At 39.1% G+C, this 26,658-nt stretch overlaps 1 protein-coding gene across 4 annotated transcripts in view; it reads right to left on the minus strand.

The window, feature by feature from the left end:
• Positions 1-26,658, minus strand: part of AKAP6 (A-kinase anchoring protein 6) — a 635,729-nt gene that overhangs the window by 556,070 nt on the left and 53,001 nt on the right. For 3 of the 4 annotated variants that reach the window (XM_058293584.1, XM_058293582.1, XM_058293575.1), the window contains exon 3: positions 19,283-19,360. The exons of the other annotated variant lie outside the window; for it this stretch is intronic. The gene's annotated coding sequence lies outside the window, so the exon portion shown is untranslated. The remainder of the gene's footprint in view (positions 1-19,282; positions 19,361-26,658) is intronic. 4 annotated transcript variants of the gene reach the window in all.

Consider the following 26,658-nt stretch of genomic DNA (forward strand, 5'->3'; position numbering starts at 1 on the left):
ATTATTTTTTAATGTGTGGATCAAGAACAACTATCTCCCCTTGGACAACAAGTCAAAAGCTATTTTCTGTATAAGTCTGGTGATCTCTCTATAATCAGTGCCTTTCTCTTTCTTCAGTAATAGAAAACTAGAAGTCACAAAGAAGGTTCCATCTGGCTGAACCCCAAAGGGAAAAGCAGTTTTGCTCAGAGCTGTCTGAGCAGGGAGCATAAAGGATAGAAAGCTCAGGTTGTCTGCAGCTCAGGGGGCACACATGGGCAGTGAATCTGGGAGTAGTGCTGGGAGAAAATGTCCACAGAGCAAAAAGTTGTCATCTCCATCCCATCACCAACTCCAGAAGGTCAAGCAGGGCTTGGAGGTCTTGAAACTTCCCTTGGCCACATAGAAATGGATTTCCCGATTCTAGATTTCTAATCACACCTGGCTCAGTATTCACCAATAATGGACCTCAGCTGCATAATGGAAAAATACAACACTGGTGGCATCAAAGGAGGGTGTACAGTCAAATGTCCATGAACTAGCTGATGGTGAGTGGTAGGGAGTACATAGGTATAGGATCTGGATTCACAGTTTTGTGTTCAATCTAATAACATGGTTATTTCACAGACAGCTCTTTCTTCATTGGTAGCAAGATACCCTCATCTTTATTTTGGTTGCAGAAGCTCTAGAAATGTTGGGGCAGGGAGTGGCAGGACAGAGAGGATAAACTAACCTAGGAGAAGGGGGGCAATACTGGGAGTAGTGAGAGGCAAAAACTATACCCCACCTCCCCACAGATACACAGCATTTATTTGAAACATGGAATTTGGAGTTATTTACTTGCTTGGGCTTGAACAAAGTGCTCATTCCTAAAATAGATATAATGGTAACCCACCAAACATTTAATAAACTATGAAACACTATAAAAATGTTACTTGTTATCTTTACTATTATTACCAAAAATATAAAACCCAGACTCAACCAATTGGAAATTATATTTTACACATGTTTCTTGTTTTTAAGCTGCTAATGGTTCAGATGGTTTCTTCCATTGAACTTTGGAGCATTTATTAATCATGTCAAACATTCTCCAACAATCAATCAACTCTCTTGGAAATGAACAATTTCCCTTCAATTACAACACTGTAATGGACAGTATTTTCTATTACTAGAGATAACACTCACCACTCAATTTGAAGTACTTGAATTTGGATGAGTTTACCTATATTCAAGGCTATTCAAAAGCAATAAGGAGCTGGTTCTTTGATTACAGCTGTAAGACCTAGAGGGCTTTCAGAACAAAGAAAAACTATGGTCTGAATTTTATTCCTGTTTCTACCCATTACAAACACAGAAAACATTACTGCAGTTTTAGAATTGGGGGATACCCTTCATTTCAGCCATCAGGAGTTCAGAGATAACAGAGATCCAGATTCAGAGAGGAAACTGTCACTCTGCATGATTCAGAACCAGATCCAAGCAATGTAAACCATATGTGAGTTCTGGCCACTCCTAAGATTTCCCAAACCTTGATGGGTAAAAACTGAAGGGAGGGAAGAAGTAGAAGTGGAGCTACTATTTAAGTCAGGGGTTCTTAACCAGGGGTCCATGGACCCCTTGAAGCCTGAAATCTGAACCACCTGAAGGGGTTCTGTGAGCGTGAATTGAAAATTCAAAAAAACATTATTCTTGTGGGGACATGTTGGTGTGGGTGTGATATATTTACTAAATAATACACAGCATAATATGGACTTAGTAAGGGGTCTGTGGTTTTCACCTGACTGGCAAAGGGGTCTGTGGAACAAAAAAAGGTTAAGGGGAAGCAGATGTGGCTCAGGCAACTGGGCTCCTGCCTACCACATAGAAGGTTCCTGGTTCAGATCCCGGTGCCTCCTAAAGAAGACAGTGAGCTGGCACAACAGGCAGGCACAGCAAGCTGACACAACAGGAGACACAAGAGGGAAAAACATAATGAGAGACACAACAAAGCAAGGGGCAGAGCTTCCCAGTGTCTCCTAAAAGAAGACAGCGAGCTGACGCGATAGGCAGGAGAAGTGAGCTGATGCAACAAGATGGCACAACAAGAAATTTCAGGGAGGAAAAACCTAATAAGAAACACAACAAAGCAGGGAGCAGATTAGGTACCTCCCTCCCACATCAGAGGTCCGGGGTTCGACTCCCAGTGCCTCCTAAAGAAACAAGGAAGATGAATAGACTCAGCAAGTAAAAAACAAGGGGGTGGGGAGAAATAAATAAATAAAATAAATCTTGAAAAAATAAAGGTTAAGAAACCTGATTGAATTAATGGAAGAAACTATCTTCCCAGAAACAGCTATTTAAATTCCTTTTGGGGCGGCAGAGCCTTTTCTTTGAGAAAACCATTCAAATGGACTCTTGGTTATATGCACCAATTTTTCTGGGAGAAAAACTGAAATAAACTAAATGCAGACATTTCAAACTGAAGATAGGTAAGTATTCTGTTTAGTGGAGAAGATTTATGTTTGGACCTGAGTTTGTGTGGCCTTTACAAACATTTTTGTCTGTTTTTTCTTATTTCCGGCAGGAGGGAAGATGGGGGTGTAGACTGAAGACAGAGTTCCGGTAAGGAGTGTGGATAGTCCCAGTCGTGGGAAGAAACAGAGACCGGAACAATTTTAAAAAGGCCAACTTTAGACTGGAAAGAGAGGAGCGTCACTCTCTTTCTGGGCCGGGGGCAAGTCGGCTTAGAGTCTTAGGAATAGATAGACTCAGAGCACTCCAGGGCACGTCGCTGGCCTCTGCCACAGGAAACCAGGCAGGCCGGCACCAGTGAGATCCCTCAAGGGACCTTAGCACTAGGTACACCTACGGTGGTCAGACCTGCTATTTCAGATTACTTTTTGTATTGTATTTCCCTTTTATTTTTCCTTCAGCTCAAGTAAAGTCTTGTTTAACCTGACAGATCAGGGTATCTAAACTGTGCTTAGGCAAGGGGGAAAGAATGGTGAATAAAATAGACTCAGTGCCTACCCTTATGAAGAGTCTAAAGGGAAAGACAGAGGTTAAAAAAAATAAGTACACCAATCACTTATGACAACTGTGACAAGTGCTACCAAAGAGAAGTGCATCTTGGACTGTTAAGCTGCACAGAATTATCAAAAAATTCTGCTCCTTAGGTGGCACGATTTTGCGTGTAAAGAGGGCAAGGTCGGCATGGGGAGAGGGGGGACAATCCATGGCCTGAGGGAGAGCAGAGATCCCTGAGCCATAGGATGCAATGGAAGTACCAGCATGGCAGCTTAATGAGGAGACTAGGGGGCTAGAGTAGAAGAACCATGAGGGCAGCAACCCCAGGACCGAGCTAGCATCCCTTGGCACACAAAAGCCACTCAGTAAGTGTTTGCTTGATGGATGGATGGGCACGAATGACAAGACCATGGGAGAATCTTAGAAATAACTTGGAGATAATCTGAGGGGACTGTAGTTCTATAATCCAGCATATAAAAGCATAAATGTACTGTTATAATGGTAAGGGAAAGTGGCACCTTAGTGTATTCTCAGGGACATTCCAGTAACATTAGACTGAAAACTTGTTTGGAGACCATGTCAGAAATGTACCCTTATAAATATCTATTATTTCTGCCCAACATCCATTTTCCTCTCTTTCTAGTAACAGGATCCAAAATTCCCTTCAGGAAACCCTCTTCCCATTCTCCAGCCATGTGGTTTACCTGGAATTGTCTCCAACCCCAGGACCCAGGTGGTCCCTAATTGGCTAACATAACAGAATATCTCATCCCATTGGCTATACCAATTAGTTCAAGACTGGCATATCATCCAGTCAGGGCCAAGGAGAGATTTTTCATTCTTCCTCTACAATTGGTAGTATGAAGGTAAGAAACCACAAAGTGAGCTGGTAAAATTAATGCCCAGATAAAGCAAGCCTAGAGGCATATCCAGTGATAAAATTTGAGCACAAGATCAAACCATACTCGAGGCTTAGCAATAAATTCCCATCTTGTTTGGGCATTTTGGCTTTGTTTTTCTAGCACTTGCAATCTAAAGAATTGTAACGGCTACACACACTGTTTGCCCTGTCATCTGCTCTCTTTCTCTTCCCAGGGGAAGCATGCTGGGCCACAAGAACAGTGGGGTCTCCCCACCATAAGCCTCTCAGCAAGGGCTACTGGGATGTCTCTAGCAAGTCTCCATGGTCCTACCACCAGCAGTGACGGTCCTGGGGAGAGCTCCCTATGCCCTTACGATTTGAGGGCTCCAGCTTACTAACTGTCCTCCCTTAGAAGTTTCCTATATCAGCAAGTCAAAATTCCCAATATGACATAACTGGGGAAATCCCTGGACATGAAGCTCAGAGTTATTTATTCACTAACAGATTTCAGCTATCTCCCTTTCTGCCCCCGCCTTGTCAGTTTCACTGCACTCAAACCAAGAAAGGGAATTTCAGATGCCCAGTGGGGTTACAGAGATAGGGAACATGGTTCTTGAAAGTAGCAGGGCAGTTTGATTTCTACTATACCACCCTGCAATCCCAGATCGTGTGGCTACAGGCCCATCCCACCAATTTTTTTTTTTAAGATTTTATTTATTTATTTCTCCCCCCTTCCCCCCCGCCCCCAGTTGTCTGCTCTCTGGCCATTCGCTGTGTGTTCTTCTGTGACTGCTTCTATCCTTATCAGCGGCACTGGGTATTTGCGTTTTTTTGTTGTTGTTTTTTTTTTGCATCATCTTGCTGTGTCAGCTCTCTGTGTGTGCGACACCATTTCTGGGCAGGCTGCACTTTCTTTCGCGCTGGGCGGTTCTCCTTATGGGGCACAGCCACATCCCATGGTCACAGGAGGTCATATTTAACTCAAAGCCAACAGGAATAACTTGTATGCTAAGGATGCCCCAAAAGTTAATGTAATCTTAACCTGCATTGAGAATAGAATAAAGTCCTGTTATTGGCAATAATTGCCATGTTTTACTCTGCTGTATATAAAAAGAGATAGGACCAACCAGAGTGATGAGTCACTGTTGAGAGAAACTGAAAATGCTGGCTTAGCAAAGAAGAAGTAGTACTTTTTAAATAGCAAAGGGGTGTTGTGTTGAAGGAGTTAACCTTGTTCTGAATACCTCCAAAGCTAGAAGACCAATGCTTTTCTTTACTACAGTACCTGATAACACAAAGCAACAATCACTTCCCTCTTCTATTGTGGCTTGGAGACCAGAACAACATCCTTGGATTAAAAAAAAAAAAAAATTAACAGGGAATTGACAACTCTTCTCTCTTTCCTCCTCACTTTCAAATAAGGCTTCTAACCCACATTTTCACATGGATAGTGGGGTTTGTACCAGCCTGAGGATTCCAATACCATGCCAAATCTGGCCCCCATATGGCAGAAAGAGCTGCCAGAGGACATCTGCTGGGCAGAGGCTAAATCTTATTTGGAGCACTTACCGCCCAGAGGGTGTCACCTCCAAGATGTTCAAGGCTCCATCTCTCCCTCCCAGCCTGCCCATTAGGCTCAGAAGCAGGCGTGCAGCATAATCACCCAGCCTCTCCCGGATCCCTAAGGGGAGCCCTCTCCTCAGTGTGGAGCATCTGTCATATGGCTACCAGGCATCTGGTTGTAAGCAGATTTTGTTGAGAGGTGAAATGGTGCCAGTATTGTACTGTTTCCCTTCCCTGTGGACAGTCATCAGAGTGAATGACTGAGATAGAGTAACCCATCAAGGATCTGAGTCCACTTGACTAAAATGGATTCTTTGGATCCAGGGACTTGAACTTTGTGTACTAGGAGTTCCTCCCAGTGTTAAGTGCAGGAGGGTCTTTTGGAGTTTATGTCTTTGCTCAATTGCTCCTCCTCACCCCCACATGCACACTCATATTTTATAACTTATGGTTGGAGGCCATCTCCCCCTTTTCTCTCGGGAAGTGCCAAAACTGGAGAAGGCAGTCTGGCTGGGGACAGATACAAAAGCAGGAACCAAAAGCCCAGAGAAGTGTAACATCACACAGTGATATCAAGAAAGAAAGGAGAGGAGGAAGGGATAGAATAGAGTAAAGAGAGTAGTGAGAGAGGGAGGAGGGAGGAAAAAATTGAACATTTAGTAAGCATCTACTTGTACCAAAACCGTCCATATATGTTTAATCCCCATAAGGACCCTGTGAGAGAGATGGTATCCTAGTTTCACAGACGTAACTTGTGGCATTGCCTAATAGTAAGAATCAGATAAGCGGCCTAAATCCAAGTTTTTCAGAATCCAAAACCCCATATTTTTAAATGGATTATCCTCTCTCAAGTCTAAATGGTTGTGTGCATGCTCAGTCACTAAAAAAATGTATGTAATTATGCATATATAAAATGTTAACATTGGAGAAACTGAGTGAATGAAGGGTGTATGGAAACGTTCTGTACTATCTTTGCAACTCTTCTGTAAGTCTAAATTATTTCAAAATAAATATTTTTTAAAATGAATGTAACTGCATTTCACAGCATACATATGCCCAAAGAACTGGTGATATTGTGGATTAGAGCACAGTAAATCAATAAAATGGCCTCATATGATTTAGTTGCTGTCCTTTTGACCTCAGATGCTAATGAGCCCAAACGTTGCTTCTTACTAAAATGAAATGAATACTTTGAAAATTGTTGTCAATTCTTAAGAATCTCCCCAGCTAAACCTGCTAGCATTGCTAATTTAAGCATAGTATTAAAATCTGAAATTATTCATAATGCAATATGCTTATAATATGGTTAGTCCTCACCTCTCTGAACTACATACCAGGAGTCTCATTCATATTACAAGCAACCAAATATAGTAAAATATTACAAGCTTCTGGGATGATAATATCTACTATCATTCTAATGATTGCTGAACTCAATGTCTTTAGATATAAAAGTTCTGTGTGTTGACCTGGCATCTTCTTTTCAGATGCTTATTAGATAGGGAAGAAGGACACAGGTTATCAGTGAATCAACCAAGGAGAAAGAGAGTGGCAGCCATTTAACTTTGCTTTTACTTCTCCCGCTACCACCTTCTGTGCTTCTAAGAGGGGATATCTTTAAAACCCTGCCTTTCATTTGGGGGCATTCCCCTTCCACCTTCCATGTGGTGCTACTGGGACTCTCAGTCTTGACACTCTATCCTGTCCAAGATGTAAGCTTGTAAACAATCTAGATCTGACCTTCTCCTCCCAGGAACTGGCATGTTGGGCACAGGGAGGCACAGATGGAAGAAAAGTGTAGCTGAGTCATTCTGGTGGCAGCTAAAGAGAATTTCTGTGAGTTCCTGCAACTCACATCCCTGGAGTCACCATGGCTTCAAAACTTGTGAGATCTTATTTTCTGTTATTGTGTAAACGACACAAATCTAGCCAATAATTTCCTCGTTTTCCCTTTTAAAAGTTGGAGTCAGTTTTCTGTTACATGCATACTTAGAGGATCAGAACATCCTATCTGGTAGGCATCTTAGAAATGATCTTATAACATTGTTCCCTTATCTCCCACTATTATAGTACAACAGAAGAAAATCAGTATTTTAATTTGTGTTTAGTCTTGCTTCACAGAAAGTAAAGTTTCATCCCAAAGACTAAAAACAACAGCATTCCAGTATAAACAGTCTCTGAGGGCTTGCCCATAAATATTCCACAGGATATTTGTATTATTTAAGAAGGTGTGACTTAAAGAGTTATTGTGCCCTGAAGACTTCTAATTGAAAATCTAACTGTAAAATATTAATTCTTCTACAGTATTTTCCATCACTGGGAGAGGTTAAAGTAGACAAAAATCACCTCATTGCTATAGCTAAGAGCCCCCAAATCTCAGTGACTTAGCATATTAATAGCTTACTTCTCACTCACCCTACAGTCCTATGAGGGTCATCAGAGAACTATTGCTCGACAAAGTCATTCAAGACTTAGTTTCCTCCATCCTATGGCTCTGACCTCCTTAAGTCTTAGAATCTTTCCATTAAGCTGATAAATGGAGAAGAGAGTGGGACTTGCCCTTGGAAGGCTTTTATAGGCCAGGCATGGAAGAGGAGCTCTTCACTACATTGACCAGAATTCAAGCACAAGGCCACACCTCGCTGCAAGGAGGGCTGGGAAATTAGGTCTCACTGTGTGCCACGAAGGAGAGAACACAGATACTAGTGAGTTCAGGTGGGCTCTGCCACAAGCAACAAATCCCTTGCCTTGAAAGAAAAAAAAAAAAATCTGAGATTAATTTCTTCAGTATCATTATCCTTACTTAAATACAGAGATTGCCCTATTTTAATTAGCTACATGCACATGTTAAAAAAAAAAGACCTTGGTTTTACAATGAAATTTACAATGGCACAAGAAAAGCACTAAAATTATCTAAGTGAGGAAGATATGCAGGATTTGTTTCTTATTGAATAATAAAAAATTTTTTTAAAGTTGCTATGATACAAAGAAAAGATGAATGATTCAGCCTCAAATGGAGAAAGGGGCCATTTTCAAGGAACAGGTTTGGTTCTGCCTACCCCATCTCTTCTAATGTCAAATTCATTATATCAATAAAAGTAGGGGGCCGAGAATCAAGACTATAGAAATTCTGGCATAGTGTTGAGGAAATTACCAAACTAAACTGTACTTTTCTAACTGTGACTGTAACGTGGTCTGTGGGAACACAGTTCTGGGGTCAAGGAACCAAGAGGGACCCTTTTGACAGAACTTCCTGTCTTCTGTTGGATGCTTCAACTCTCCTCCTCCATTTCCATTATCACACAGGCTCCACCACACCAGAATCCAATCCAGGTGTCTGTTATGTGATTAAGTGCTGTGGGACTCATCCTGCCCAGACACCTTCAGAATAATAAGCTCCATGTTCTCAGTCTTGTTAATTGCAAGGGCACTCCCGCAAAGGAGGCCTGAGTTTCATAGGGAAGAGGAAAAGAAGAGCAGTTCCTTTTTCTAATCTAAACACCCCCAAAGTCCAGTCACAATGGAAGGCATATGTTCCTTATTCCAAACAAGGAAACTGACTCTGGTCAACTCTAAAATCACAGGGTCTCAGATTATCCTAGAAAGGTCCCAGAGTGTGTTGTGCTTCCTGGCACACTCCAGCCCAAAAGAATCAACCCCTCAATTACCAGTGTTTCCTAATGATGATCCACATATTGCATTATGCAGCATAATGGCTTGGAGAGGAACAGAGGGAAGGAGAAAGGAGGGCCAAGCCAGTATGTCTGCCTTTGAGGCAGCTAGTGGGCTGTCAGGCCTGCTTTCCACTAGGGGTTTGCTGACGAGATCAGAGCGACACTGGATAACAAGGTCAGAGCGACACTCGATAAGGCAGCAGCTGTGGCCAGAGCCACGGCTGCTAACTCTTTCTTAGCTAATGAACTGGAATAATCCAGAGGGAGCCAGGGAAGAATAGGTCCCCAGGGGGCAGGCTGGGAGGCCTCTCCTCCCATCAATTTTCCATTTCTAATTAGCCTTGATGGTTTGGTCAGGATATGATTTTTTAGATAAAATACCCTACTGAGCAGGGATGCCTTAGGCCTAATTCATCAGATCCCTCAGGATCTCAGACCTAATACTTCCCCTTGATTGGGCCTCTGGACTTATTCCGATGGCGCCAAGAGGAAAGGATTTTATTTCAAAAGTCACACAAGATAATTACTAAAACTTGAAACATTTTTGAAACATATAACAGAGAAAGAAAACATGCCTCAAAAACCTACCTCCCCATAAACTAATCTAGTATTTTTCATAGTGTTTTTCATAGATATACAAGACTAGTGTTCTTATTTAGTGTTTTTATAGCTATACAAGCATATCTATGTGTGTTATTTGTACATATATGTAGCTATTTAAAACATAAATGTGATATTTTGCATACTCTTTTGCAACTTGCTTTTGTCCAGTTACTGTAGTGACTTGTAGGTCTGGCTCATTTGTTTTAACAGCTGAATAGTCTTCCTGTTGGAGAAAAACAGCGTTCACTGGGACACAGAGACTGATTGACCACAGGCAGAAAATGTATTTATTGAGAAGCTCTCCCAATGGAGGGGGTCTGAAGAACAGACTTCAGCCCCCCCACCAGCATGGTGGGGGTCTGAAGAGAGATTTCAGCCCACTCGTGGAAAGTGCAGCTGTGAATTTATACAGTAACATGAATAGGCGGGGAAATGTTAGTTCTTGGGAAGGGAGTTAGGGTCCAGAGTACAGCCTTGGGTCAATAAAGAGCTGTAAAAGTAAATTCTCTTTGTGTGTGGCTTGGGGGTAGTGGGCTAGGAGGTAGGGTTTTCTTGGAATGCAGGAGGGTTTGATGGCCCAGAAGGGATGAGGGTCCTTATCTGCTCCATTCCCACTGTGATATGGCTCTTTCTTGGGGGGAGAAACGCTGTCTTCCACACGCAGGCAGCTTGCTCAGTCGATTGGAATGGAGCCACAGCCTTATGACCTGGTGATCATTGCAAACCTCTAACACTTCTATTCTAAGATTATGCCTTTATTTAACTAGTTGTTTACTGATGAATATTGTTGCATACTTTTCAGAGTATTTTAGGAGGATAAATTCCTGGTAATGGGATTGCTATATCAAAGGAAATATGTATTCTATTTTAATAGACATTGTATTAAAATTGTAATCTTTTTACATTTTTTTGTGCATTGTAAATATGCCTCCAAAACAAATGTAGGGCAAGTGATTTGAATGATTTGGCCATTAAATAAAGCCACCAAAGAAGTTTCTAACTAGATAAGTTAGCAGTTTTCAAAATTTAGGCATGTGTATAAACCCACAACTGCTCTAATTTTTTTAAAAGTCTGCAGTAAATTAACAATATTATTTTTTGGGGAAGGGGGAGAGGGGAGGGGGATAAATAAATAAATAAATCTTTTAAAAAAAACATTAGCATAAAATGCTATAAATTTAAATTAATGAACATAAACACACAACTTACAAATTATCCCCCTTAAAAAGGGAAAAAAGAAAAATATTGTACTTTTACCACCAGACCATGTGAATACAGGATTACTACTTAAAATGTGGGATCAGATTTGATCATCGCTCTCCCTAATAACGAAGTATGTTGGTATGAGTGTACACGAGTGTGTGTGTTTGTGCGCATACACACACCCATGTCATTTTACTTCATTTCAAATCAGTGTATTTAAGTACATTTTTAAAGTATAATTAACTTTACTAAGGAAATGTAAGCATAGTAGGGTCAGTCCCAAATTTTTTAAATTAGAAAATAACAACAACAACAAAAATGGGTTTTGCAATCATATAGACTCATATTCAAATCCTGCACCATTTTTTTAAAATAAAATTTTATGGAAGTATATCATTCATACATGAATGTACATAATAAATGTAAAATTTGTGAGTTTACAAAATGAACATGCATATCATCATACAATGCTCCCATACATCTCCCCACCATCAACACCTGCATTGTTATACATCATTTGTTACAAACTATGAAAGAGCATTGTTAAAATATTTATATTTCTAGTAATATTTAGCCCATATCTTACATTTGGTGTGTTTTCCCCCAACTTACCCAATTATTAACACCCTATATTAGTATTATATATATGTTATCATTCAGGAGAAAGCGTTCTCATATTTGTTCTGTTAACCACAGTCCATCATCCACCACTAGATTCCCTGTGTTATACAGTTCCACGCTTGTACACTCAGTGGCTTTCATTTTCATCACAACCTTGTGCTGGCATCACCTCAGTCAATTTTAGAATGTTTTTATTACTCCAGAAGGAAAAATCCCATACCCCTTTATACCCTCCTATTGTCCCTTAGTATTGAAAAAAACATTTTCTTGCCATTGTTGCAAATTATTATAATATTAATAACTACCATTCATAAGTTATATTAGTTGTCATTTTCCCATGTGTCACAATATCCTTAGCACTTTAAAAAAAAAAGAGCATTCTCATTTTTATACTATTAACCACAATCTTCATCCACCACCAAAATCTAGATTATTCTCTAGCTTCCTTTCAATTGACATTTACATTCACAGACTACCCCTTTCAGCCACAATCACATTTATAAATCAGCAGTGTTTGTTATACTCATTATGTGTTACCCTCAGCTCTATTCGTTTCCACACTTTTACAATAAACCTTATCAACAATGCTACATACATTAAGCATCAGCTCCCATTCTCAATCCACCTTCTATTTCCTAATAACCTATACTCTAAAGTTTACCTCCATGCATTTGCTCATCATATTTAGTTCATATTAGTGAGACCATGCAATATTTGTCCTTTTGTGTCTGTCTTATTTCATTCAATATAATATCCTCAAGGTTCATCCATGTTGTCATATACACCCTGGTTTCATTTCTTCTTACAGCTAAATAGTATTCCATTGTGTATATATACCATTTTGTTTATCCATTCATCGGCTGATGGACACTTAAGTTCGTTCCATATTTTAGCAATTGTGAATAATGCTATGAACATTGGTGTGCAAATGTCAGCTCACATCCTTGCTTTCAGATCTTCTGAATATATCCCTAGTAATGGGATTGCTGGATCATACAGCAGTTCTATATTCAGCTTCTTAAGGTACTACCAAACTGTCTTACACAGAGGCTGCACATTCTCACCAACTGTGAAGGAATACTCCTGTTTCTCCACATGCTCTTCAGCACATTCAGTTTTCTGTTTTTTAAAAAAGGGCTGTTCCATAATGTGTGAAGCGGTATCTCATTGTAGTTTTGATCTGCATTTTCCTAATAGCTGGTGATATTGAACATTTTTTCATGTTTCTTGGCTATTTGTATTTTCTCTTTGGAGAAATGTCTATTCAAGCCTTTTGCCCATTTTTTAATTGTGTTGCTTATCTTTTTCTCGTTGAGTTGTATGATCTCTTTTTTTAACATGGATATCAAATCCTTATTGGATATGTGGTTTCCAAATATTTTCTCCCATTGAGTTGGCTGCCTTTTTACTTTGTTGACATCTTTTTGAAGAATGAAAGTGTTTAATTTTGAAGATGTCCCATTTATACCTTTTTTCTTTTGTTGCTCATGCTTTGGATGTAAGGTTTAAGAAACTACCACCTACCACGAGATCTTGAAGATGCTTTTCTACATTTTCTTGTCAGAGTTTTATGGTTATTGCTTTTATATTTAGGTTCTTGATCCATTTTGAGTTAATTTTTGTGTAAGGTGTGCTGCCTCCACCATTTACTCTTCAGGAGACTTGAGACAAATTAGTAAGCACTAAAGGGATGGATGGTTTCCTCTATTGTAAATTGCAGAGCTGCTTCCCTTCAGGCTGTGCTGTGAATTAGTGAGATAAGGACACCTACCATGTGCCAGTCAAATCCTGGGCAATTAATAAATTTGGTTTCCCTTCCTTTTAATTAAAACTTAAAAGGCTCTTGCAAAAATGTTTCCTAAACTATAAAGAACAATACCATAATACTGTCATAAATGAACAATGACTCCAGTTAATAATGTCAATAATCATTAAAGGGTGCTGCCTTTGAAAGTAGAGGCCTTGGTGTCACTGTGAGAGGTTCTTAGGAAGAATGGATCTCAATTATCTCTTCTAAATCTCTTCTAAATATAAGGCTTTATTGATTTATTTTTTTTAACGAGGATTTTAGAGAGTAGCACAGTAGGCTGTGCAAAGTAGGCATTCAGTAAATATTTCTCAAGTGATTGAGTGAGGTGGATTTGAAGGCATAAATCCACCTATTTTGCATAAGATAGATGCAAAATTCATCTACCTCACAGCATTTCTGGCCTTTAGAAACAGGCCTAAAAACACTAACAGCCCAAATTTCATTAGCAAGCACTCAGTGTCCAGGCATTACAACTGGTTTTTCTCACACCAGTCTTTACACATCTCACAGAGAGCAACAGAGTTTATTTTGTTACTCTTCAGGCAGTTTCAAGCCAGTAGGTCACACATCATTTCTAGCTATTCATCATTCTGTGCAATCCTCCAGTAAAAACAAAACAAAATAGTGAATTGCTTAACAAGTAGTATTTGGTGGTGAGGAAGTTGAATAGTATCTTTGTATTTGCCCCAATGTTAGAACCCTTTTCAAGACTGCCATCTGGGGCTAAACTAAATGACAATGTTGATTTCTTGTCTGGTCTAGTCTCTGTGTTTTGTTTTGTCCTTTTGGTTTCTGTGATATCTTACCCAAGACTTTTCCAACTTGGTCAAAATAAGTGGTTATCCACCGCTAAGTTTTTTTGTTTTGTTTTGTTTTGTTTTTGTTTTTTGCCCAAGCACTACTGCTATTTCCCTTGGATTATCTGCTACAATGTGCTTTCCTATTTCTCTTTTCTCCTTAAAAAATGCAGATAGTTCTAGCCTGGGGGTAGGGTGAGAGGGAAAGCAGAACCCATTTCTTGCTTTCCTAGGCCTCAAGAGACTAGGACCTCAGAGCTCTGGGCACTGAAAGGGAGAAAAGGGAAGAAGCTAGGAAGTGAGAAGACAAAGACACACTGCATTATTCAGAGCACTAGGTATCTCCTGTGGTATTGCAGTAGACTGAGCAACAAACTTTCAAACAAATTTGGCTGATGAGAAAATTCTAGAAACCCCTTGAGTGGACTCTTAACTGTCTGCTTCCCAGACAGTGGTGGATCTTGTTCCTGGAGCCATTTTGTATAGTGGGACTCTGTCCCTTAATTGGACCAGGGATAAGCAGGAAGTCTAAGCTGGACCAGAGTCCATTTACCAATATTTTAATTAGTAAGAAGAGACAGAGACTGTTTGGCTTAGTCTCTAGGGATGCCTCAGCATAAATATCAACTTGGGAATTGTAGGTTGATGACCTTCCACTTGCTATTTGATCAAAAGAGCAGAGGAAACAGGTATATGGAGAAAATGAAGCAGCCACGCTGAGGAGCAGCAATGAGAGTGTGCCTCATCCGATTCTAGGCCCTCTGGAGGTCTGGCTACATTCTGGCTTGGGGTTACTTGAGTTACTTCTTGTGGCAGTTTGAAATTATTTTATGAATCTCAAAAAGAGAAAGATTATGTTTGCGAGCTGGTCCACTCCTGTGGGTGTGAGATTTTTTCAATTGGAATACCACAATGAGGAGTGACTCAGGTTGAGTCTCTGCCCTCTTGCTGGGTCTGATAGAAAATGAGACACACAGGAAAACAGAGCTCTATCATTTTTCATCTTACCATGTGAGAGAAAGGAAAGGCACAAAGAGCTGAGGCCCAGGGAAGAGATGACTCATATGCCTAATAGCTTGCAATCTGAACTCAGGAAGAAAGCAGAGCAGCCAAGCCTGAGAGAGGAGGCCCGGCAAAAGATAAGGCTTATGCCTAGTTGCCCACAGCTGAGCTTCAGGAGACAGTACAGCCAGAGGCAAAGGCAGAAACCAGGCAGAGATCACCCACCTCTTGCTTCAACACATGCTGCCTGACTTGAGTGAGAAAGCACCTCTTATGGTGCCTTGAGTTGGACTTTGCTTAGCCTTGGGACTGTAAACCTGTACTCTAAATAAATATCCTTCATAAAAGCCAACACATTTCTGGTACTTTGCATTGGCAGCCCTTTGGCAAACTAAAACACTCCTATAGCTTGCAAATAAATTCTTTTTTCCTTAGCTAATTTGAATTGGACTCTGTTGCTTGCCACCAAAAAAATCACAGTACTATACACCTGTGACAGTTTAGTAATACATTATCTTGGCTAAGCTGAACTATATTTCCCAGAATTCCCTTTCCTGCATGTTTCTGATGAGGTTGGCCCCAAGAAAGAGTCCTGTGAGAGAAATAAGGGGCAGAAATGATGCAGCAGCCATTTTGTGGCTCCCTCGCGTTACTGATGATCTCTGAGGGCTTACCTCTTTGGCATGAGGCAGCAGTGGGCTGCTCCACCTTCCTTTCAGCATCTCCAACTCCTGGACTAAGTGTGTGTATGTTTAGTTCTGTGATGAAAAATTCTAAAGGGTACCTTTTCTGTATATTATTTCATCTTGTTGATATCAGGTCCATCTTTCTATCCTAATTAAGATCATTTTGATTATCTGACATCCTGCACATTAGCTACCTAAGTTTTGTCATAGCTACAATCTGACCACACTCTTCTTACTAACATTCCCCAGAGCCCTCCCATCTTCCAGAAATGCATTTTAGAAATTAAGCAAAAATGGAAAGATGTTTAATATATTAATGAGCTGTCCCTTCCCCATACATTTTTCTTTTTTTTTTTTTTTTTAATTTTTTCCCCCATACATAAACAAGTATTTCTGAAGATAATGGCAGCCCAAAAGAATGACTTTTACAGAAACAGAAATTTCAGTCACTGGATCAGAGTTCTGGTGGAGATATTTGGAGGCAAATAAAAAAAGCCTGCCTATTTTGACTACTCCCAGGGTAAGCCTTGGCTACTACACCAGGAAACAGAAGCCCAACTTCTCCCATTTGTCATACAATGCAAACATTCCTTACTCCGTCCTTTCCCTTTCTCAAAGAACTTTAAGATAACAACACTTATCACCACATCTTGCATGTGCCTGGCAAAGTAGGTAATTCAGTAATATTTGGTGTTCTTTGCTGTTTAAGCTTATACAAAACCCACATTAACACTGAAAACTCAGAAAAGTCTAGTCAACCCAGAGAAAGTGCAGCACAAATGCCATATTCTGAATCCATGGCAGCAGACATGTTCCCAGCACTGGCTCATAGCAACATTTGGCAGTGAAAAAAGGAAGAAAAGAAAGATGGAATTTACTTCTTTCTATCAAATTCATAAGTCCAACTTAAAGCCAGAGGCTAACCAAATATTTAATCATCCTTAAGCCCTTTTAATTCTGGCTTTTTGAAATTAATTTAAACTAAAATGTGCCACCTAAGAAAAGTATACATAGCATTTTAGTTTCCTTGGCTGTTCAAACAAATGCCATGCTTGGGAATTTATTAGCTCATAGTTTTGAGGTTAAAAAAGTCCAAATCAAGGTGTTATCAAGGCAATGCTTTCTTCCAAAACATTGGACTTCTGGGGCTGGCTGCCAGATATCCTTGGTCTTGGCCTCCTCTGTCACATGGCAATGCACATGGCAGCCTCTCCTGGCCTCTCTGTTCTCCAAGGTTCCATTGAATTTCAGCTTCTGGTTGTTCCTTTTGTGGCTTTCTGTCTTTCTCCAGGAATTTCATTCAGCTTATAAAGGACTTCAATGATAGGATTAAGACCCATCCTGATTAAGGTGGGCTATACCTGAACTGAAGTAACCTCATCAAAATGTCTTACTTACAACTGGTTCACTTGCCCCAGGAATGATTAAGTTTGAGGACATGATTGGATACATAAAGCTCCAAACCACCACACACAGTATTACTGTTTATCTAAGAAGGGAGAGGGAAAAATGAGAGGAAGGGAGGGAGATGAAGAAGATAGATTAGCTAGCTAGGAATTTAAAAATATAAAAAACGGCTATCTATAGGGAGAGGGAAGGAAAATGGCAGAGAGGACAAAGATAGAAGCTAGGCTCCTTTGCATGTACTTTGTTGACTATGGAATCATGTAAATATTTTATATCATTATAAAACAAAATTAAATTTTAAAAACCAATCCCTTAATGCTGACAAGTCAGATTGAAAATGCTATATATACTGTATGAGTCCATTTATACGACATTCTGGAAAAAGCAAAACTACAGGGAGGGAAAACAGATCAGTGGTTGCTAGGGCCTGGAGGGTGGAAGGAGGGGTTGATTACAAAGGGACTAGGAATAATTTTTGGAGGTGATGGCATTGTTCTACATGTAAATTTGATGGCATTTACATGACTATGCATTTGTCACAACTCTTATGACTGTATATTAAAAAGTGTATGTAAATTATAAATTAATAAAAAGAATACAAAAAAGTTATTCCTAATAATAAAAGGTAGAGTAAAAAAATGAGTCTAAATGTATGTCCATTTTGGGGAATATACCCTAATTATAAAAAGAATTGCAAATAATTGTAAACTTTTTAAGTTAATCATATTGTTGAGAGTACTGTTTGTGATATTATTCTCAAATTACTGTGGGTTTAGTGTGAGATGGTGTGCTGGATTGAGTCTTTTATAGATCCCAGAAAGACATGTTCTTAAAGTGAACCCATTCCTGTGCCTGTAAACCCACTGTAGATGGGACCTTTTGATTAGATTGTTTCAGTTAAGGGCCTTTGATTAGACTGCAGGACCCAGGATGGGTCTTAATCCTCTTACAGGTGTCCTTTATAAACAGAGGACTAAAAAGCTGCAGACACTGGGGGAAAAAAAACAACTGCAGAGACAGAGAGAAAGGTCCTGAGGACTGGAGGCTAGAACCAGCAGAGCACAGAGGCGTGGAGAGAGAAGATCCACTGAGAACAAGAAGCTGAAGCAACAAGACCCAGAGTAGAGGAGAGAGATAAGTGGGCACGGCCATGTGCTTGATTGCCCACAGCTGAGGTTAGGGAGAAAGTGAGCCTGAAGGAGAAGGCAGAGACTGTCAGAGCTTCTGTTTTGTCTTGCCATGTGGCAGGAGTCTAGGATTGCCAGCAGTAGACCTTTGGTGAGCAAACATCTCTGATGACACCTAGATTTGGACATTTTCACAGTCTCAGAATTGTAAGCTTTTAACCTAATAAAGCCCCATTGTAAAAGCCAACCAATTTCTGGTATATTGCACTCGGCAGCCTTTAGCAAACTAAAACAGATAGGAAAGAAAATCATTTTACTGAATTATATTGCTGTTATTAAGAACAGCGATTCTGATAAAGAAGGAAGGATGCATGGATATAAAATCAATGAAATTAAGTAAAACCTTTGTAGTATGAGTTGTTTATTTTTATTTTTTCTCTTTTTATGTAGCCATGACGTCATACTATATTATCAGTATGAAATCATGATGTATTTTATCTTAAAACAAATTTCCTAGCTCTGTCCACTGGAAAGACCTAAAAAGAATGACCAAGTCAGAAGCAATAAGCACCGACGGTGTACCCAGATAGTGGTCTCTAAGTACCTCAGGACTCCTTGGAGAAATGGCAGATTCAGACCCAAGGCAGAAAATGTAAAAGATGAACCTGGAATGACTTGTCATACCGGAAAGTAAGAAAGTTATTAAACACTACTAAAGGACCCAGGAGGCAACTTGAATAAGATCCCACTGGCCAAAAGTAGGGAAGTGTATGCACCAATAAGGATAATAACTGCAATGGACTGGAACACCTCTCATATGTTTAAATTCGTAAGTTCCTAATGATACTGTAAAAAGCACTGGTCATCATTGAAGAATGCTAGGGAACCACTTCATAGTTTTAAAACTGGGCAATAAAGGGGAAAAAAATCAGGCATTTCTCCTACCTTTACTTTATGAAGTGTACCTCAGGAAATCCTAGTAGTGGTTGAGGGCAAGTTTCCCTTTGGCTGGAAGTCTTTCAACTAATAAAGAAAAAAATAAAACAGAATATCATCTTTTAGAATGCCTTATGAATTAATGGATCTAGGAAATAATCATCAGTGGCTGATAATATCCCCCAAAGGGAGAAAGTTAGAAATTATGAACTTCCTGTTGGAGTGTACAACAAAGCCTATAATATAATCTTGCCAAAAATAAATTAAATCTAACTCTGATCAACCACTAAATTCAACTACCAACTTATAAGAAAAACAGGACACAGAGGAACGCATTGATCAACACCATAGAGATGCAATCAGCAAAATTCAGTCTGTGAGAATCTCTGCAAGCCTTATTACTTCTACAAAAAAAAAAAATTGCAAGAGAAAAAAAAAAGATGAAAACAGAACCAAATATCAAAAGAAACTTAAGAAATGCAATCACAATGATCAAATCTTATTGGTACCCTGATTATAACAAAGTGCTATATATAATCATTCAGGGAATGTGTGAACACTGGATATTTGATGGTATATACTGCTGTTAATTTTATTGTTTAATTACTGTTAATTTTTAGGCATAATAATGGTATCATGATTATTTTTATTTAAAAAAGAAATCCTATCAATTATGTTTATAAAAAAGAAATTCTATCTTTTAATATTTACAGATGAAATAATATGACACAGGATTTGGAAGGCAGCTATGCTCACCACCATACAACCAACGCTGCACAGCGATACATAGGATTTGTTTCAAAATAATTGGGGGCAGAAGGGAGTAGATAGGGTTGACATGAAACAAGATTGTCCAAGAGTTGATAATTATTGAAACTAGGTGATGACTATCTAGGATTTCATTAAATTATTCTATTTTTTATATATTTGAAATAGTTAGATATAAACAATTTTGTACACTATAAAAATTATACACCTAAACTTACTTTATTTAGTCTTTCACAAATGGTATAGGTTGAGGCTTATTTCTAGTAAGACACACCAAATTCTGGATTTATTTTGAAACTTGAAGAAAGCAGAACAGATTCTATCAGGAGAAAGTATAATAATTTTCTAGAGGAATGGGCCTGACTTCTGAGGGAAAGGGAAAAAATTTAGAAGATGGAAAAGACACAACATGTTTTCAGAAAGAAAGTACTTCATGATGAAGCAGTTATCAATCACAGAAAGTAAAAGTTTTAAAAATGATATTTAAGGAAAAATGGTATTTAAGGAACAATTATTTTTCTTGAGCCTTTGTTGTTCAAGGTGAGAAGAGTCCTTCAGAAAAGAGGACAAATTATTCCACATTTCAAAAAATATAAGGTGAATGATTTTTTGAGGGGAATAGTGAAAGCCAGTTTTAAAACAGGAGGCATATGTAAGGATGAATCCTATGAAGAAATTAAAGAGCATGAGAAGATGGGAGAGGTATATCTTTTGGTCTTATTTTGATTGGTAATTTAATACCTAAGCATTATGTTGAATAAAATAATGGGAAGCAGATGTGGTTCAAGTGGTGAGCGCCTGCTTCCCACATGGGAAGGTCCCAGGTTGGTTCCTGTGCCTCCTAAAAACAAAGAAACAAACAATAAGCAAACAAATGAAAAAACCAACTCAGGGGAGCCCATGTCGCTCAGTGGTTGAGTGCTGGCTTCTCACATACAAGGTCCCACATTGACTCCCCTGCCCCAGTACCTTAAAAGAAAAAAAGAAAAAAAAACAAAACTTTAATTCCCAAAAAATGAATTTACTTTTCAATCAAATAGTGTCAGAAAAAGGAAATGATTCCTAAATTTAACCAACAAAAATATAGGTAGATGATAGATGGAGGAATGGATGGGGAGATGGATGAATAGATGGAGCATGTGTTTTTGAACATTTTTTATTAAAGTTGAAACTGAGGAATCTGAGACAGGACAAGCCTTTTATGGAAATGAGATACTACCAAGGTCCTCAAAATGGCTAGAGAAGAGAATTCTGAAATTGTCATTATAATGTCTTCGAGAGCTAAGAGATAGAAAAATACATAGGGAAAAAATTCTAATTAAATATTGGTGGAAAACCTAAAAGATTGAACTTAACTGGAAGAAGGTAAGTTGTCTAATTCTGGTTAATTAATGGAACAAAAGCAAGCATCCCAAAACCATTTGCTTTTGACATTTTGAGTGTTGTAGTTAACACAGTTAGCCTCTCTAACATGAAAATATAGAATAAGCCATCAAATGCCCCCAAAAGAGGAGGCAAACATTGGAAAACCACCATCTTCAGCAGTGACTGCTTATATACTCTTAAAAGAAAACTAGAAAATGGAGTTTTAAAGAATGAACCTACCAGAGTCCCAGAGAGGAAGAGATGTTGGGAGCATCTTCCTAGAGTTAAGAGGAAAAATCTGATATTTTGTCTCTGATTCATTCTTTCAATAGACCAAAGATAAGTCAGAAAAAAGAAGGATTTATGTCTTCTAGGAAGAAAGCAAAAAGATAAAAAGTGAAAGGAGAACAAAATGAACTAAAATAAAGGAATCACCCAGAAATGTGAAAGAAGAAAATTACAGAATAATGAATATCTTTCTTAGGAACATAGTATGAATAGCTCTTGAAAGTCTATTGGAAAACTTGTCCGATATAGAAAATTAGTGAAACCAAAACACTTCCGAAAGAGATAAGTTAACTGTATTTTAGACGGAAGAAAGAAAAAAGAGTATGATATATTTGAACAGAAAGGCCAAAGACAACAACAAAAACAATAAAGGAGTCGAGGAATCTGAGAATAACTTGATGTACTCAAAGGAATTCTGAAGTGAGCTTTTAGAGTTTTTAAAAGCTTGGTAGGTGACAGAGTTGACCTCAGATATGACTTCTCTACACATGCCTCTTCTGTCCCTTTTATTTGAACCTATATTTGGTGCTGGAGCTGGTAGGTATACGTCCAGGAGACTTGAATCTCTGGGCTGTCCATGTGCCAGCTGGACCCTGAACCTCAGCAGAGTTGCAACACCTACTCTCCAGTTTGTTGGACTTACCCAGGTCAGCTAACAAGGGGGTGAGGATGGACAATCAGCATACCAAGGAACCAAGAGAGTCTACAACTGCAAGCAAGAGAGTCCCATCCATCAGCCATATGGAATTGAAGCCCCCTCTCAATTAGAGGTGGAGTGGGCATCACAATCCCAGAATCCTCAGGACTGGGGAATAAAATATGGACTAGCGTGGACTTACTGGTATTCTATATAGGCTTATTGTGATTCTAGAAATGGAAGAAATTATATCATTGATGTGAAGACAGTGGCCACTAGAAGTGCTGAAGTCAGGGAGAGGGAAAAAGAAGTGTAATAAGGGGGCATTTTCAGGACTTGGAATTGATCTGAATGACATTGCAATGACAGACACAGGCCATTCTATATCCTGTTATAACATACAGGATTGAGTGGGAGAGAGTGCAAACTACAACATAAACTATACTTAGTGGCAATGCTCCAAAATGTGTCCATCAATTGTAATGAATGTACCACACTAATGAAAGAAGTTGTTAATGTGGGGAAAAGTGGGAGGTGTGGGGAGTCGGCATATGGGAATTCCTTATATATTTTTTTATGTAATATTTTATGTAATCTAAGTATCTTTTAAAAATAAATAAGAAATATATTTATTTTTTAAAAACACTTGTTAGAATACAGAAAATAAATGTAGTAATGTCACAAAATGGAAGGACAAAGAAATGTTTTGAGACATTATCTTGAAAAAAAGAGGGAAAGAACTTTATTGAAAATTATCACATTAAGGAGGAAGAGAGCTGACCTTATTTTAGAAAAAGTAGAAATGAATAAAATTGGAGATATTGATATTTTCAGGAAAATAATAATGATCACATATGGGTGGGAATATAAGTGTTTTTCTCAAAACTCAAATCCTAACAGTGTTTTATTATTTTTTCACAATTATATACATGGCTTTTTCCCTCTTGCAGACTAAGAATTGTCAGCCAAAAGGTGTATGAAAACTATTTTCCCTCCAAGTCACTACAATTAATACAAGGTAGATACCTCCTTCTATTTCTGCCCTGTTGGAAATGAAAGAACAGAGCAACAGACATGCATCAGGATAGTGATTTTTCCTCAGTGTCTTAAGTCATATGGAAGACTCAACAGCAAGAGCTATTTTTTAAAATGTTTAAAAAAAAAAATTCAAACAAAATGCAAACCTTCTCAGACATGGATCTACTTTTTAAAATGTTATCTCTTTTGACAGATTATAAAAAGAAAATTTCAGAGAATTAAAATCTTAGCTTCTACTGGATTAGACTATAAATACCTATTTTCTTACCAAGATTACAAACAGGTTAACACCTAATTTATTTTTTCCCCTCTAAGATGGCTGCCTTATCTGTTTGCTCATTATTTTCGTTAGTTGTTTGTGCTCATTGTCTGCTCATTTTTTCTTTAGGAGGCACTGGGAACCAAATGACCTTCCATGTAGGAGCTGGGCACTCAACTGCTTAAGCCACATCCACTCCCCACTCATTTGTTTTTGCTCATTATTTTGCTCATTGTTCATTGTTTATTCTCATTGTCTGCATGTTGTTTTTACTCAATGTCTGCTCATTGTCTGCCCATTGTTTGTTTGTCTTCTTTAGGAGGCACCAGGATTTGGACCCAGGACCTCCCATGTGGGAGGTGGGTGCTCAACTGCTCGAGCCACATCTGCTCCCCACCTAATTTATTTTTATCTTCAGTGCATTTACCAGCCTTAGTTGAATCCTGTTTAGAGGCTTCTTTTTGCATAAAGCTGCCAGCAGTGCTTTTTATTTAAAGTTTTCATGAAATTGGTGTGGAGGTAATTAGGATTATTCAGAAGCTTACATAATGACCACAGTTTTTATTAATAAAAATGTCTCTACATTCTTAAATAGGTTAATAATCATATTCCAGATATTTAAATCTTTTTCATCTGAAATCTATACTGTTTGGTCGGCTACAGAGTGAGGGAGAGATGATTTTAGCTCTAAGTGTGATAACTGAAATAGACTCCAAATTCACTTCAAATAAAGCCTGCCTGGACTAAATTAAAAACAAGCTAAATATACCTGGCCCTGTTGCCACTCTCTAGTACCCCTGACTTTACCCCTAATAGAAGAAAGGAGGATGATAAAAAGATAATCTGGTATATATTTGTCTGCCTCCAGTCATAGAACTCTAAGTCCTTAAAAGCACAGACCAAATAAACATGATTCCTGCTTAATCCTATATGTGATACAGGATACTTTTAATATATTTTAGGTAAATGATTTAAACTAAATATTAAATTATGGATGAATTTGTACTACCAGGCTCTGGGGTTTAACATTCTATTCCATTTCCTATTCCAGAAAGCCCACTTCTTCACCCAGCAAACATGAAGCATCTTTTAGGGACTAGTGATGTGCTTGGGACACATCAGAGAATAAAATAAAAACCCCTTCCCTTCAGAGCCTACATTATAATGGAGAGAGAAAGATAATAGGAAATAATTATAATAATTTATATCTTATATTGGGGGATAAGTTCTACAGAAAAAGAAAAACAGAGTAGGTTAAAGGGAATCAGGTGTGCAGAGAGGGGAATGGTAGTGATTTTAAATAGGGTGGTCACAGTAGGCTTCATTGAGAAGGTAATATCTAAACGAAGACTTGGAAGATGTGAGAGAATGAGCCATATGGGTATTTGTGGAGAGGGCAGACAGAGGTAACAGTTTTTGCAAAGGCCCTTATGGGGAGAGAGCCTGGCCTTCTTGAAAACTAACAAGCAGGCAGCTAAAGCCAAGTGAGTAAGGAGAGAGTAATAAGAGTTGAGGTCCCAGAAGATGGGTGAGGGGACACATATAATGCATGCCTTCATAAACATTTTGGATTTTACTCTTAAATAGAAATCTTATGGGTGATTTTTAGTTAAGAGTGACATAATCTGACCTATGTTAACAGAATCGTTCTTACTACTCTGTTGGAAGAGGCTGCAGGGGAACGAGGGCAGAAGCAGTGAGAGGCTGTTGTGGTAATCCAAATGAGAGTGGTAGCAGAAACCAGTGAGGATAGTGAAGGTAGTGAGAGGTGGTCAGTTCTAGATCAAATTTGAAGGTCTGGCCCAGGTTATCCTGGCAGATTGAACGTGGGGAATATAAACAAGAAGAGAATAAAAGATGACTCCATGATACAGACCTAAGCAACAGGAGAAATCGCCATTAACTGAGATATGGAAGATGACAGCCAGAGGATGCGGCAGAGGACGTGGTGTCCCAGATCTCCCCACTGTGAGATCTGATTAACTGGCAGTTTCCAGTGGATGCACTGTCAGGCTGTGCTGCAGTACTGAGGCCAAGGCTACAGACTTTCTGGACTGCTCTCAGCCAATGACTGAACACAGCAGCATTACTAGAGCTCTCTCCTTTCACAGGGGTCAGACTGACATCTTCATCTGAAGGCTCTCCTACTCATGCCCCTTCTTACCTTTATCCTTTACAGGTGTTTCCTCCAGTAAATCCCCATTGCACTTCTAATTCCATCCTGGCTTCAACTTCTAGAGAACATGAACTGATGTAGTGGTACCAAGAGTGGTCAGAGAAAGCAGGCAGTAAGGTGGAATTTGGGGACTGGATTACCCACTACATATCAGGCAGAGAGGACCACGTCCCAAGTGGTGTGTGGGTCACAGTAGTCCCTGGCACAAGATAGTAGGCCAGTTGCTAAGGATTTCACTGATAATGATGTGGGAGCATATCCGATATAAAGGAATGCCCTTGTCAGTAAGCTTCAGGCATTTGAAAGATACGGGGAACGATGCATAAAAAGACAGTGAAGTTGGCTGGTTCTTACTAAATTTTATTGATAATGAAAATTTGAGAGCATTTAATAACAGTTAAAGGCTAAGTGAGACAATCAGAAAGCCTTTTGTGTAGTTTACTGCTCCACAGTGGAGCAGTAAACAAAGCTGAGGAGTAAGCCCAGGGCAAAACAGTAAAGCTGTTCCAGAAATATTTACATGCTCAACCAAAGCAGGTCTAGTAGGCTAAAATCCTAGTTGGAGAAATCAGGGACACTGGAATGTGGGATGGGGATGTTTGGGTCAATGCCCCTGAGGACTGCAGGTCTTGAGAGTCCCATGAACCCTCAGATCCTACAGAGGTGGCCCACCATTCCCTGTTAAGAGCTAGCATATCCCCAATGCAGGAAGATGCTACTGAGGCCTCTCTCCCACAAAGGGACAGGTGCTACCTTCAGGAGCTGCTCCATCTTGTCCCTTGGCTGCCAGGATAAAGGAGGAAAGAATTACATCTCAGAAGAGCTGCAAAAATTAGTGTGTATCCAGAGTGGAC

The sequence above is a fragment of the Dasypus novemcinctus genome, chromosome 3, assembly GCF_030445035.2.
Source record: "Dasypus novemcinctus isolate mDasNov1 chromosome 3, mDasNov1.1.hap2, whole genome shotgun sequence".
In the NCBI taxonomy this organism is placed as follows: Eukaryota; Metazoa; Chordata; class Mammalia; order Cingulata; family Dasypodidae; genus Dasypus; species Dasypus novemcinctus.